This window comes from Mercenaria mercenaria, chromosome 14 (assembly GCF_021730395.1).
Source record: "Mercenaria mercenaria strain notata chromosome 14, MADL_Memer_1, whole genome shotgun sequence".
In the NCBI taxonomy this organism is placed as follows: Eukaryota; Metazoa; Mollusca; class Bivalvia; order Venerida; family Veneridae; genus Mercenaria; species Mercenaria mercenaria.
Window position 1 is genome coordinate 59,014,854 of NC_069374.1, and position 15,479 is coordinate 59,030,332.

At 37.4% G+C, this 15,479-nt stretch overlaps 1 protein-coding gene across 1 annotated transcript in view; it reads right to left on the bottom strand.

The window, feature by feature from the left end:
- The window catches only part of LOC123527866 (exocyst complex component 8-like), a 51,595-nt gene that overhangs the window by 35,675 nt on the left and 441 nt on the right, over positions 1–15,479 (bottom strand). The window lies entirely within an intron of this gene.

Sequence of the window (15,479 nt, forward strand, 5' to 3'; positions counted from 1 at the left end):
CAGGGGAGATAAAACTGGTTTACCTTGAGTGGACACAGTAATATGCCCATCAAATGCATGGATGAAGCTAACTGTGATATTTAATAGTGTCACATACTTTACAAATCTTTGTCTTAAAAATACGATGCATGATACTTCAACTCTTGGTGACATCATGCTCGACTATTTCCATGCTGGATAGTGAAATTGTGCACCTCTTAAGAAACTGGAGCTGCCATTAGAGCGTTTAATGACCCCAAGTTGAATGAAGTTTTAGTACAGTTACAAATGTATTTAGTAACCACAGCTTCTTTTGAGAAAAGCGCATCTCTCCCACAACTGCCTAATCATCTAGTAAATAGTAAGCCGTCTTTATATACTGTTTACTCATTATAAATATATCTTTGAAGATTAAAGATTTTAGGTGATTCAAGGGCCATATACAATAATTCTGAAGTGCCTTGGGCAATTTGTCTAGTTAATGAACTTGGCCGAGGACTAATGGCCAAAAACATTTTGTTCAAGTTTGGTGATGATTTGATGAGAAATGTTCAACTTAGAGCGCAGACAAAAGTAGAAAGGCCGATTTTCGATAATTCAAGAGCCAAAATTACGAAGTGCTTAAGCCATTTTGGCTTCAGTTATCGAACTTGGTTGAGGACTTATGGTCAAACATATTTTGTTAAAGTTATGTGAAGATCGGATGAGAAATATTCGGCTTAGAGTGCAGACAAGCTTTGTGACATACAGACAGACTGAAGTAAATCAATATGTCTCCCACACCACTGTGTGGTGGGAGACATAATAGAGTTACATGTACTGACATAAAGTGTATAAAACATTAACTAAGAATAAAAGGGCCATAATTCACAGAAACTTTCTGCAAGAAAAATGCACCATGTGTCATATCATCATTATGTGGCTAATAATGTGGAACAATTATTTTAAAACTGAATCTTTGTGTCATACCATGTGGGTGAGGATGTGGAACAAATGTTCTTAGTTTGAATCAAATCAATTTGGTAATAACAGAGAATACATTTGTAGTGAAAATGCATCAAAATTAACCCAAAACTTTTAAGTAAGCACAGGGCATAATTCATGAAAAATTGGTGATACTTAACTTATGTACCTTGAGTCTTCTGATGTAGGCGATGATGTGGATTAAATATTTTAAGTCTGAGTCAAATCCATTTAGATATAACATAGACAGAATGAAAGTGCACCAAAACTTTAACCCGAAATTCTAAGTAATAAGGAATTCATGAAATGTTGGTTTTGTAGTTATGGCCCTTGCACCATATGATGTGGATGTTGGTTGATGTCACAGGGGTAACTTATAATTTTAACCCTTATCATGCTGGGCACGATTGATGCTGCCTTTGCGACCAGTGTAGATCATGATCAGCCTGCACATCTGTGCAGTCTGATCAAGATCTGCACTGTTCGCCATTCAGTCAGCATATGTTTGGTAATCACCCCTTTTAACAGTTAATGGAACTGTCCAAATTGAAAGATGGACAAGTTCATCCAAGAAATTCAGGGTAAGGGTTAAGCTTGAAGCAGATATAAAGAATAAATGCACCAAAACTTTAACCAAGGTATGAATGTGTAACAGACACCACTGCAGATGCCGTGTCGAGAGGGACAGCTTTCAATATACTTCATTATAGTCGAGCTAAAAAGGCCTATTTTCCCTATCACTGTGGGAAAATTATATGATTTAAATAATCTCTAAACAAAAGTTAATCTACGAATAATATATGGGATAGTATTGACACAAGTTTTGCTGTAAAATCTAAAATATATAGTCTATCTAATGGCAAAAAAAAGATGTATTCTAAAACTACACAGATTTTAATCACATTCACCTTCTGATTACTAGGAACACTCCAAGGAACTGAGACTTCTCATTTTCATAAGTCTCCGACATAGTTACATGATGTCTAACAAGAGCAGTCACAAGAGACAGCGCGCTCCACTATTTTGATGCTGGATAGTTAAATTGGGCATACATGTATTTGATGAAGCTAGAGGTGTCACTGGAGTGTTTAATGACTCCAATGTGGATGAAGATATTGGATAATAGCTTGAGTTTGTGTCAAAAGTATTAAGTATTAAGAGAGATAAGTTTCAAGTGTATCAAAACATTAAATAAGTATAATTCTAAGCAAAAAGAGAGCATAATTGCAAGAGTGATGCACCTTGTGTCTGGCTGAATCAAAAATATTTTGTAATAACTGAGATATAGTGAAAATGCATCAAAATTAACCTTTAATTCTAAGTAAAAGGGGGCATAATTCATGAACAAGAGGGTCCTGATGACTCTGAATCGCTCACTTGAGTAATATGAGCCACATGTTTCAAATGACAAACTGATGCTAAAATATTAGAAAGTAGGTCAGTAGGTCACATTCATGGTCACTGAAAGACAGTTTTGAAATTGGTGTGCAAAACTGTACATGTCATCCAAATTTCAAGGCTGTATCTTAATAAACAAGAAAGTAGGTCAAGGTCACAGTCAAGTGATCCCTAATCGCTTGGGTCATCAGGTAATTATAATTAAACAGTCTAGGTTATATGACCTGATAATTTTTTAAGTATTTTTTCTTATGTAACTCATAATCATAACCAGAGCGGGACCTCTTTTCACCCAAGGGACATAATTTGAAAAAAACTTGTTTGAGATCCAGCAGGCAATGTTACACACCAAACATCAAATGCCTAGGCCTTGAACTTTCAGACAAGAAGATCCTTAATTTCTTTCCTATATAAGTCTATGTTTAACTTGGTACCCCCAGGGCAGGGCCTCTTTTCACCCTAGGGACATAATTTGAATAATTTTGGTAGAGAAACACTAGGAAAAGCAACATACTTAATATTATCAAATGCCTAGGCCTTGCAGTTTCAGGCAAGAAGATTTTTTTCCTATATAAGTCTATGTAAAACATGAGACCCCCTGGGGCAGGGCCTCTTTTCACCCCAAGGGCATAATTTGAACAACTTTGGTAGAGGAACACAAGGCAATGCTACAAACAAAATATCAAAGGCCTAGGTCAAGTGGTTTTAGACAAGAAGATTTGTAGTTTTTTACTATAAGTCTATGTAAAACTTGTGACCCCTGGGGCAGGGCCGTTTTTCACCCCAGGGGCATAATTTGAATAAGTTTGGTAGAGGACCACAAGGCAATGCTACATACAAAATATCAAAGGCCTAGGTTATGTGGTTTTAGACAAGAAGATTTTTAAAAAAATTTACTATATAAGTCTATGTAAAACTTGTGACCCCCAGGGCGGGGCGTCTTTTCAACCCATGCGCAAAATTTTAACAATCTTGACAGAGGACCATAAGATGATGTCACATGCTAAATATCAACGCTCTACGCCTTAAGGTTTTGGACAAGAAGATTTTTTAAGTTTTTTCCTTTCGGTTGCCATGGCAACCTGAGAGTTCTGCATGGAATTAAATTCTTTGAAATATTTTAAAAGGGGACCACCCAAGGATCATCCCTGTGAAGTTTGGTGTAATTCTGCCCAGTGGTTTTCAAGAAGATTTTTTTAGAAAATGTTGACAGACGCACGACTGACGACGGACATTGAGCAGTCACATAAGCTCGCCATGAGCCTTTGGCTCAGGTGAGCTAAAAATTGGTGCCAGAGTTATAGACCTTGTGTCATTTGATGTGGGTGATAAGGTGGAACAACTATTTCTTAAGTTTGAATCAAATCCATTCAGTAACAAATGAGATATATTGAAAGAGCATCTAAACTTAAACCTGAAATTATAAGTAACTAGCATGTGTCTGTAGGACACAGGGTGTGCCCCCACTGGTACATTTGGGGTATCGCCCCAACAAACATTTTGTGCAAAGGATTTATTATTCTAGGCCCTTTACTTTTTGAGTTATGAGCATCACAAACAAAACAATCTATATTTTGGCTATTTCAAGGGCCATAACTCTGTAATTAGAGCTAAAATTCTCAAGAAGAATGCCAAGTGTGCAAGGTCACATCATGATAAAGACTCCAGCAAGGTTTCCTGAATTTACATCTAATACTTTTTGAGCTAGGCACATAATTTGGTGAAGAAGTGCATTTTTTTACTATTTCAGGAGTCATAACTTTAAAACAAGAGGGCCATGATGGCCCTATATCGCTCACCTGAGTTTAATTGCTTTCTTGAAAAAAATTCTTTGCTAAAGCTAAACAAATAACCCCATGGGGTGGGGTCAATTTGACCCGGAGGTAATGATTGAACAAATTTTGTAGAAGTCACTAGGCAATGCTACATGTCAAATATCTAAGATCTAGCCTTCTGGTTTATTTTTAGAAATTTTTTGAAGATTTTCCTATGTACAAATCAAGTGACCCCTGGGGTGGGTCAATTTAACCCCGGGGGTCATGATTTGAACAAATTTTGTAGAGGTCACTAGGCAATGCTACATGAAATATCTAAGCTCTAGGCCTTCTGGTTTATTTTGAAGATTTTTCTATGTACAATCAAGTAATCCCATGGGGCGGGGTCAATTTGACCCCGGGGTCAGATTTGAAAATTTTGTAAAAGTCTATAGGCATGCTACATGTAAATATCTAAGCCTAGGCCTTCTGGTTTATTTTAGAAAATTTTGAAGATTTTCTATGTAAAATCAAGTACCCCTGGGGGGGTCAATTTTGACCCGGGGTCATGATTTGAACAATTTGTAGAGCATAGGCATGCTAAGATTCTAAGCCTAACTTCTGGTTTATTTTTAGAAATTTTTGAAGATTTTCCTATGTAAAATCAAGTGACCCCTGGGCGAGGCAATTTTGACCCGGGGTCATGATTTGAAACAATTTTGTAGAGGTCCACTAGGCAATGCTACATGTCAAATATCTAAGCTCTAGGGCTTCTGGTTTTTAGAAATTTTTTGAAGATTTTCCTATGTAAAATCAAGTGACCCCTGGGGCGGGGTCAATTTTGACCCGGGGTCATGATTTGAACAACTTTAGTAGAGGTCCACTAGGCAATGCTACAGTCAAATATCTAAGCTCTCAGGCTTCTGGTTTTTGAGAAGAAGATTTTTAAGATTTTCTATTACAATCAAGTACCTCTGGGGCGGGTCAACAGGGTTTTTTCTAGTTAATTTGGAACAAAGCCTATACCCCAGAATCGGAATTTTGAGCGTAATTGTTCCAAACTGGAAATATTAGTGCCACAGATATAGTAAGGATGTGTGTAAGCACTTTCTCATACACTTGTTTCACTTGTAGAACATCTTTGAGACTTAACATTATCCATACGAAATTGTCAATAACTTGGACAATATTTGTGCAATTGATGATTTTTTTTTTCAGAATGTAGATCGGAAATTTTTGCATTCATTTGGGAAAAATACATACTTTTTGCATTGGAATATAGCCGAATACGGCTATAAAAACGGCGAAAAAAACCCTGGTCAATTTGAACCGGGTCATGATTTGAACAAACTTGGTAGAAGTCCACTAGGCAATGCTTCACACCATATATCTAAGCTCTAGGCTTCTGGTTTTTGAGAAGAAATTTTTAAGATTTCTATGTAAATCAAGTGACCCCTGGACGGGTCAATTTGACCCCGGGGTCATGATTAAACAAATTTTGTAGAGGTCCACTAGGCAATGCTACATGTCAACTTTTAAGCTTAGGCTTCTGGTTTATTTTAAAAAATTTGAAGATTTTCATATGTAAATCAAGGACCACTGGGGCGGGTCATTTGATCCGAGGTCATGATTGAACAATTTAGTAAAGGCCACTAGGCATGCTACATGTCAAATATCTAAGCCTAGGGCTTCTGCTTTTTGAGAAGAAGATTTTTAAGATTTCCTATGTAAAATCAAGTGACCCCTGGGGCAGGGTCAATTTGACCCGGGGTCATGATTTGAACAAACTTGGTAGAGGTCCACTAAGGCAATGCTTCACACCAAATATCTAAGCTCTAGGGCTTCTGGTTTTTGAGAAGAAGATTTTTAAAGTTTTTCCTTTTGGTTGCCATGGCAACCAGAATTCTGTATGGAATTCAATTCTTTGAACAATTTTTAAAGAAGACCATCCAAGGAACAACCCTGTGAAGTTTCATCAAAATTGGCCTGTTGGTTTAGGAGGAGATGTTGTTTAAAGGAAAGTGTGGACGGACGGACGGACGGACGCCGGACGGTGAGTGATCACAATACCTCACCCTGAGCACTTTGTGCTCAGGTGAGCTAACAAGAGGGCCTTGATGGCCCTATATCGCTCACCTGAGTAGAGTTGTTTGCTTGAACAAATTTCTTAGCTAAAGCTTTAAGATCTAGGCCTTCTGGTTTATTTTTAGCAAATTTATGAAGATTTCCCTATGCACAATCAAGTGACCCTGGGGCTGGGTCAATTTGACCTGGGGGGGGGGGGGGGGTCAAGATTTTGTAGAGGTCCATTAGGCAATGCTACATGTCAAATATCTAAGCTCTAGGCCTTCTGGGGGTCTTTTTTAGAAAATTTTGAAGATTTTTCTATGTACAATCAAGTAACCCCATGGGGCAGAGCCAATTTGCCCCTGGGGGTCATGATTTGAACAAATTTTGTAGAAGTCTACTAGGCAATGCTACATGTCAAATATCTAAGATCTAGGCCTTCTGGTTTATTTTTAGAAAATGTTTGAAGATTTTTATATGTAAAATCAAGTGACCACTGGGGCGGGGTAAATTTTGACCCCGGGGGTCAGGATTTGAACAACTGTAGTAGAGGTCCATAAGGCCATGCTACATGTGAAATATCTAAGCTCTAGGCCTTCTGGTTTATTTTTAGAAAAATTTTGAAGATTTTCATATGTAAAATCAAGTTACCCCTAGGGCGGGGTCAATTTTGACCCCGGGGTCATGATTTTAATAATTTTAGTAGAAGTATCTAAGATCTAGGCCTTCTGGTTTATTTTTAGAAAATTTTTGAAGATTTTCATACGTCAAATCAAGTGACCCCGGCGACAGGGCCAATTTTGACCCAGAGGGCCATGATTTAAACAAATTTTGTAGAGGTCCACTAGGCAACATTACATGTGAAATATCTAAGCTCTAGGCCTTCTGGATAATTTTTAGAAATTTTTTGAAGATTTTCATATGTAAAATCAAGTGACCCCTGGGGCGGGGTCAATTTTGATCCCGGGGTCATGATTTGAACAACTTTAGTAGAGGTCCACTAGGCAATGCTACATGTCAAATATCTAAGCTCCAGGGCTTATGCTTTTTGAGAAGAAGATCTTTTAAGATTTTCCTATGTACAATCAAGTAACCTCTGGGGCGGGGTCAACAGGGTTTTTTCTAGTTAATTTGGGAACAAAGCCTATACCCCCAGAATCGGGAATTTTGACGCGTAATTGTTCCAAACTGGGAAATATTTAGTCCCACAGGATATAGTAAGGATGTGTGTAAGCACTTTCTCATACACTTGTTTCACATTGTAGAACATCTTTGAGACTTTAACATATATCCATTACGAAATTGTCAATAACTTGGACAATATTTGTGCAATTTTGATGATTTTTTTTTTCAGAATGTAGATCGGGAAATTTTTGCATTCATTTTGGGAAAAATACATACTTTTTGGCATTGGGAATATAGCCGAATAACGGCTATAAAAACGGCCGAAAAAAAAACCTGGTCAATTTTGAACCCGGGTCATGATTTGAACAAACTTGGTAGAAGTCCACTAGGCAATGCTTCACACCATATATCTAAGCTCTAGGGCTTCTGGTTTTTGAGAAGAAGATTTTTTAAGATTTTCCTATGTAAAATCAAGTGACCCCTGGGACGGGGTCAATTTTGACCCCGGGGGTCATGATTTAAACAAATTTTGTAGAGGTCCACTAGGCAATGCTACATGTCCAACTTTTAAGCTCTAGGCCTTCTGGTTTATTTTTTAAAAAATTTTGAAGATTTTCATATGTAAAATCAAGCGACCACTGGGGCGGGGTCAATTTTGATCCCGAGGTCATGATTTGAACCAATTTAGTAGAGGTCCACTAGGCAATGCTACATGTCAAATATCTAAGCTCTAGGGCTTCTGCTTTTTGAGAAGAAGATTTTTTAAGATTTTCCTATGTAAAATCAAGTGACCCCTGGGGCAGGGTCAATTTTGACCCCGGGGTCATGATTTGAACAAACTTGGTAGAGGTCCACTAAGCAATGCTTCACACCAAATATCTAAGCTCTAGGGCTTCTGGTTTTTGAGAAGAAGATTTTTAAAGTTTTTCCTTTCGGTTGCCATGGCAACCAGAGTTTTCCATGGAATTCAATTCTTTGAACAATTTTGAAAGGGGGCCACCCAAGGATCATTCCTGTGAAGTTTGGTGTAATTCTGTCCAGTGGTTTTCAAGAAGAAGATATTTTTACAAATTGTTGACGCACGACGGACAACGCACGACGGACATCAAGAGGTCACAATAGCTCACATTGTCATTTCGTGACAGGTGAGCTAAAAAGGGGGTGGAGCCAGCCAAAAAATTAGAGGTGTGCAAGTTTATATCATGATAAAGACTTATGCAAGTTTTCAACCATTTATATTAAATACTTTTTGAGCTAGGTGCATCACAAGGTGAAAATGTACATTTTTGACTATTTCAGGGGCCATAACTCTAAAAATAGGGGGCGGACCCAATGAAAAATAGGAGGTGGGCAAGTTCATATCATGATTAAGACTCATGCAAGGTTTCATGAATCTATATCAAATACTTTTGAGCTAGGCATGCTACATGGTGAAAATGTGCATTTTTGACTATTTCAGGGCCATTATAACTCTGACAAGGCAGTCTGAAAGACAGCTAAATCCCCCGCCACTGCTATGGATAGCGAAAGGGTAAAACCTTTGATTTTAGCTGTGACCTTGACCATGAACTGACATGGCTGACTCATGAATTCTGCACAACGTCTTGATGAGGTGATCATTTGACCAAAGTTTCATGAAAATCCTTTAAGGGGTTTAGGAGATACAGAGCTGAAACCTTTGACCTTCAGTTGTGACCTTGACCTTGAGTTGACATGGCTGACTCATGAGTTCTTGATGAGGTGATCACTTGACCCAAGTTTGATGAAAATCCTTCAAGGGGTTAAGGAGATACAGAGTGGACACCAAATGGAAGGCTCAAACCTTCGACCCTTAGTTGTGACCTTGACCTTGAGCTGGCATGGTTGACTCATAATTTCTGCACATCGTTCTGATGAGGTAATCATTTGACCCAAGTTTTATAAAATTCCTTCAAGGGGTTTAGGAGATATAGAGCGGACACGAAATGGAAGGCTCAAACCTTTGATCTTCAGTTGTGACATTGACCTTGATCTGACTTGGCTGACTCATAAGTTCTGCACATCGCCTTGATGAGGTGATCATTTGACCCAAGTTTGATGAAAATCCTTCAAGGGGTTTAGGAGATATAGAGCGGACACAAAATGGAAGGTTCAAACCTTTGACCCTAAGTAGCCTTGACCTTGAGCCGGCATGACTGACTCATGGGTTCTGCACATCGTCTTGATGAGGTGATCATTTGACCCAAGTTTTATAAAATTCCTTCAAGGGGTTTAAGAGATATAGAGCGGACACAAAATGGAAGGCTCAAACCTTTGACCTTGAGTTGTGACCTTGACCTTGAGCCGGCATGGCTGACTCATGGGTTCTGCACATCGTCTTGATGAGGTGATCATTTGACCCAAGTTTTATAAAATTCCTTCAAGGGGTTCAGGTGATATAGAGCAGTCACAAAATGGCAGGCTCAAACATTTGACCTTGAGTTGTGACCTTGACCTTGAACCGACATGGCTGACTCATTGGGTTCTGCACATCGTCTTGATGAGGTGATCATTTGACCTAAGTTTCATGAAAATCCTTCAAGGGGTTTAGGAGATATGGACCAGACACTATTTTGTTACGGACGGAAAGACGGACGGACGCAGACCATTCCTATAATCCCTCCACCACGGCGGGGGATTAAAAATAGGGGGCGGAGCCAGATGAAAAATAGGAGGTGCGCAAGTTCATATCATGATTAAGACTCATGCGAGGTTTCATGAAATTAGAATCTATATCAAATACTCTTTGAGCTAGGCGTGTCACAAGGTGAAAATGTGCATTTTTGACTATTTCAGGGGCCATAACTCTAAAAATAGGGGGCAAAGCCAGATGAAAAATAGGAGGTGCACATATAAGTTCATATCATGATTAAGACTCATGCAAGGTTTCATCAATCTATATCAAATACTTTTTGAGCTAGGCCTGTCACAAGGTAAATATGTGCACTTTTGACTATTTCAGGGGACGTAACTCTGAAAATAGGGATGAAGCTAGATGAAAAATAGGAGGTGCGCAAGTTCATATCATGATTAAGACTCATGCAAGGTTTCATCAATTTATATCAAATACTTTTCGAGCTAGGCGCTTCACGAACTTCGGACGGACGGACAAGACCAAATCTATATGCCCCCACCACTCATGGGGTGGGGGGGCACAAAAAGGGGTGATAATTCATAAAATACTGGTGTAAGAGATATGGCCTTGTATCATACGATGTGAATGGTGATGTTGAACAACTATTTTAAGTTTGAATCAAATCCATTCAGTAATAACTGAGATAGAAGGACAGTGCATCAAAACTTTAACCCGAAATTCTAAGTAAAAGGGGGGATAATTCATTAAATATTCATACCAGAGTTATGGAACTTGTGTCATATGATGTAGGAGATGATGTGGAACAACTACTTTCAGTTTGAATCAAATCCATTTAGTAATACCTGAGATAAAGTGAAAGTGCACCAAAACTTTAACCTGAAATTCCAAGTAAAAAGGGTTGAATAATTCATGAAATACTGGTGCAAGAGTGAAATGGCCCTTGTGTCATATGATGTGAGTGATGATGTTGAACAACTATTTTAAGTCTGAATCAAATCCATTTAGTAATAACTGAGATAAAGTGAAAGTGCACCAAAACTTTAATCTGAAATTCTACGTAAAAAGGCGGAATACTTCATGAAATATTGGTGACAGAGTTATGACCCTTGTGCCATATGATGTTGGTGATGATGAGGAACAACTATTTCAAGTTTGAAGTTAATCCATCAAGTAATAACAAAGATAAAGTGCATCAAAACTTTAACCAGAGTGCGGACGCGGAAGGACGCTGACGCTGGGTCGAGTAGGATAGCTCTCCATACTTCGTATAAGTCCAGCTAAAAATGAAATTTAGTTTTTTTGTTTCTGTATATAATATCAGACAGAAAACAGCTATTCTTTGCAAAACATTCAACTTTTAATAGAAATTCATGTGTTTTTTTCTCTCTATGCCATTGTTTACATATGCACTGTTTTAGTCAGAGGTGTGACTGTTTTAAGTTATGTAAGCTATTTCAGTTACTTTTTCAACACAATGCAAGCACTTTATAACCTGTATTAGTTATAAAATATAGTTAACTCAGGTAAGTTATTCAAAAGAAGTCTTTTTGCTGTTCTCACAAATAACCTTTAAAGTGAAATTAGTAGCAAACTGTGGTTAATCCAATTCTCTTTTAGTCTGTTCATGACCTGATAAGCATAATGGGATGTTAAGCGTTTTATAGCTTTAAAACTTTTGCGTAAAACATTATCAGCCTTGCGTAAAAAAGTTTACTGCATAGCTGGAAGGATAAAAGTTCAAGGATTCAGGAAATAATTGCATTAGTCTCATTCAAAATGAGGAATTGGCACAGGAGGGCTTTGTGATATTTTATGATAAACTGAAACAAGTTATGAAAGTATAAGCAATAATTCAAATGGGTTATAAACTGCAATAACTTGAAACAGTTACAGCCCTGACTGTTTAAAATTTTACTGCATAGCTGGAAGGATAAAAGGTCAAGGATTCAGGAAATAATTGCATTAGTCTCATTCAAAATGAGGAATTGGCACAGGAGGGCTTTGTAATATTTTATGATAACTGAAACAAGTTATGAAAGTACAAGCAATAACTCAAATGGGTTATAAACTGCAATAACTTGAAACAGTTACAGCCCTGACGGTTTAAAATTTTACTGCATAGCTGGAAGGATAAAAGGTCAAGGATTCAGGAAATAATTGCATTAGTCTCATTCAAAATGAGGAATTGGCACAGGAGGGCTTTGTAATATTTTATGATAACTGAAACAAGTTATGAAAGTACAAGCAATAACTCAAATGGGTTATAAACTGCATGTCTGTTCACTGATGTTTTTTACATACACACTGAGTAAGTCAGTAAAGGATAGCTTCGATTTTCATTTGATGACATAATTATGAAAAATAACACAACAAGCAAACATTTAAAATACATGTCAGAATGTCAATCTGCATGCCAATGCAGATTATGGTTTATATACCATATCTACCAACCTATCCTCTATACCATTAAATTCGCTATACCCTAAAGCACTGTATGTGCTCTCCCTCTATATTGTTTGTTTGTGCTGCAACAATGTTTTCCTGCAACCTCTTTTAGTACTAGAAGTGGTCATTTTATCAATGTAACTTTTTGTTTACAAAGAGCCCAAATAACACTGATCTGACTGAATGGTCCAGTGCGTTTTCCAATAAAAAGCTACCTGTTCTGCTGTAACATATAACCAGTCTGTTGTCTAGTATTAAAGTCTCGTACCTGTTCTAGAATATGGAAAATGCAATATGCAGACAAGTTTAATCGAATGACAGCCATTTGCATAGCAAAAATTTTAACCTTACTTTACTGAAGTGTAATGGAAAACTCTCAAACACATGATATATTAAATTAAAACTGCACCACCAATCACTTCCCCGACGCATTACGCAGACTATTCTAGCATAATCTAATTAAATATCACCAACAATCATATAATACAACACTCAAAAAATATAAAGACTCAATTATACATGCTTATATGAAAACAAATAAGTTTAACCTACGGCACTAGTAAAAAATCTGGGCCATTATTTAACGCATTTGTACTGCCGAATGCATGTGGACCAGCCTTCTAAACTACTTTGATATGAACTTATAACTTAATGAAATAAATTTTAATTAAATATACAACAAATAAATGCTGGTAACACCCATCGGTTATAATCATATGCACACTACATAGACCATACCTTAGTAATTGGCCGTATTTTTTAATCATTCTAAAGTCATTCTTTATAATAAATAAAATTTGACAGTTTTGTGTTGTGTTGCAAAAGTGAATGGATGTAAATTTCACTTTCAAAGTCTGGACAGATCTTCGGTAATTTCAGTTTACAAGACAGTAATTGTTCAATGGATGTGTAAAATAGGTTTCTTTGTCCATTGTTGGTATTTACCTTTCACTTTTTAGTCCCTTCAACTGTGAACTTGTAAAAACTTCCGCAAGATATTTTGCGAAAAGCTCTACCGGGAAATTTATAACTTTGATAAAACGTCAGACTATATGAAACAGGGGTGTGGAATTCTTATGTCTGACTTGTCCGACTCGGGACTTTTTTACGGCGGAAAAGTGAGTTTTTGCATTCCGTTTGTCCACGGACAAGCACAAATTTTCTGGTTTGAAATGAAAAAAGGGAAGAAAAATTTAGAAACGCTGAACAGTGCTTCAAGTTCATGGTGTTTATGAAAGAATTTGAGGTACGAAACGGATGTTTCACCCACCGAGGGCCTCTCAATTTCTCCAGTTTTGAGAAAACCATACTGCGTCTAAATTTAGCAGCGCTTTCTCTGCATTTTGATTGGTTCCCTGTCACCATCTCACGTGATTTTTTGCACACGGTAACTCGGCGAATAGAAACCAGAAACCTAAACAATTATCGCTGTTACAACTTTGTCTGCAAACAAAAATGGAAGTCAACAGTCAAAGCACAATGAGCTAGCTAGTACCAGTCAGGAAGTTTCATGTGTTTTTTTTGTTCTAACAGTCAGGAAGTGTCATGCTTTCTCACATGGCATGATGAGCAGTCTTTTAGGTATTTCTGGTATTTCTGTTGAATGTTCTATGGCCTCACTGACGAACACAAGCTAAACAGCTTATTTTTAAAACAGCTACAGTATTACACTTTATTATGTTTGCTTTTGTTACTACTTGTAGATTATTGTCAAAAATAAAGAATTATTTGCATGCTAAAATGTTGAAAATCCGGGCAAGTAAGTTTTGACTGCGGACAAGTAGATTTTTAAGTCTCGTTTGTCCGTGGACAAGTGAAAAATATTGGGATTTCCACAGCCCTGTGAAATGTCAAAATCGTAAAATATTGAAGTCTGATGTTTATTTATAGAATTACCAGACCTCTAGTCTAAAAATTTGATAAAAATAGTGTCAGTTAAGTTATGGTAGCAAGAACTACCGCTACTCACAGACACTTGGGGGACAGCATCCTTCCCCCTCCTAATCCACCCCTGCCAACCTTCAGCCAATATATTTTCATCTTTTAAAACAAACTGAGCACATGTCCTGATCATACAACAACTTCTGTTACTATTTCAACATGTCTAAAAAAACTCCCATATTCTATCAATGCTCAGAAAAACTAAACTTACCCCGAGCATTTTCAATACAAATAGCTTGTCCAAGGAATACGAGAACAGATCCCAGCTTGATGTTGCATAGTCAATCGCTACAAACATAGACGTGACACAGACGATATTGTCCGTGGTGGCCGAGAGGGTACAGGGGCTGGTTTAGTAAACCCTGTTTTTGTAGAGGCCGAGAGTTCGCTCTGCGCTATGGAAATCTTTTTTTTTCTTTTTTTAAATGTTTTTTTTCCTGAGATTATATCGTTAAAAACGAATATGGAATTATTACATAAATAAAGAGAAAAAAATGATTGTCCATAGCACGGAGCGAACCCGCGGCCCCAACAAAAACAGAGTTTACTAAACCCAGGGTTTTTTCCAGCTAATTTGGGAACATAGCCTATACCCCCAAAAATTGGGAATTTTTACGTGCAAATGTTCAAAATTGGGAAATATTTAGTCTCATAGGATATAGTAAGGATGTGCTTAAACACTTTCTCATACACTTGTTTCACACTGTACAACCTCTTTAACATACTTCCATTACAAAATTGTCCATAATTTGGCCAATGTTTGTGCAATTTTGATGCAATTTTTTTCAGAAATGTAGATTGGGAATTTTTGCACTCATTTTGGGAAAAATACATACTTTTTGGCGTTTGGAATATAGCCGAATAATGGCTATAAAAACATTCGAAAAAAAATCCTGAAGCCATGGAGCGCCTTTACCCTCTCGGCCACCATGGTAGTTGATTTTTACAGAGGGTAATTTTAATATAACCACTGACGATATCATCTGTGTCCCGGCTCTGAAGCAACTGACTGCGCAACATCAAGTTGGGATCTATTCTCGTATTCCTTGGACAAGCTATTTGTACATTTAAAATTCTCGGAGTAAGTTGTCTTTTATTTTTCTGAGCATTGATAGAATATGGGAGTTTTTTTAAACATGCATTTTGAAATGGTAACAGAAGTTGTTGTATGATCCAGACATGTGCTCAGTTTG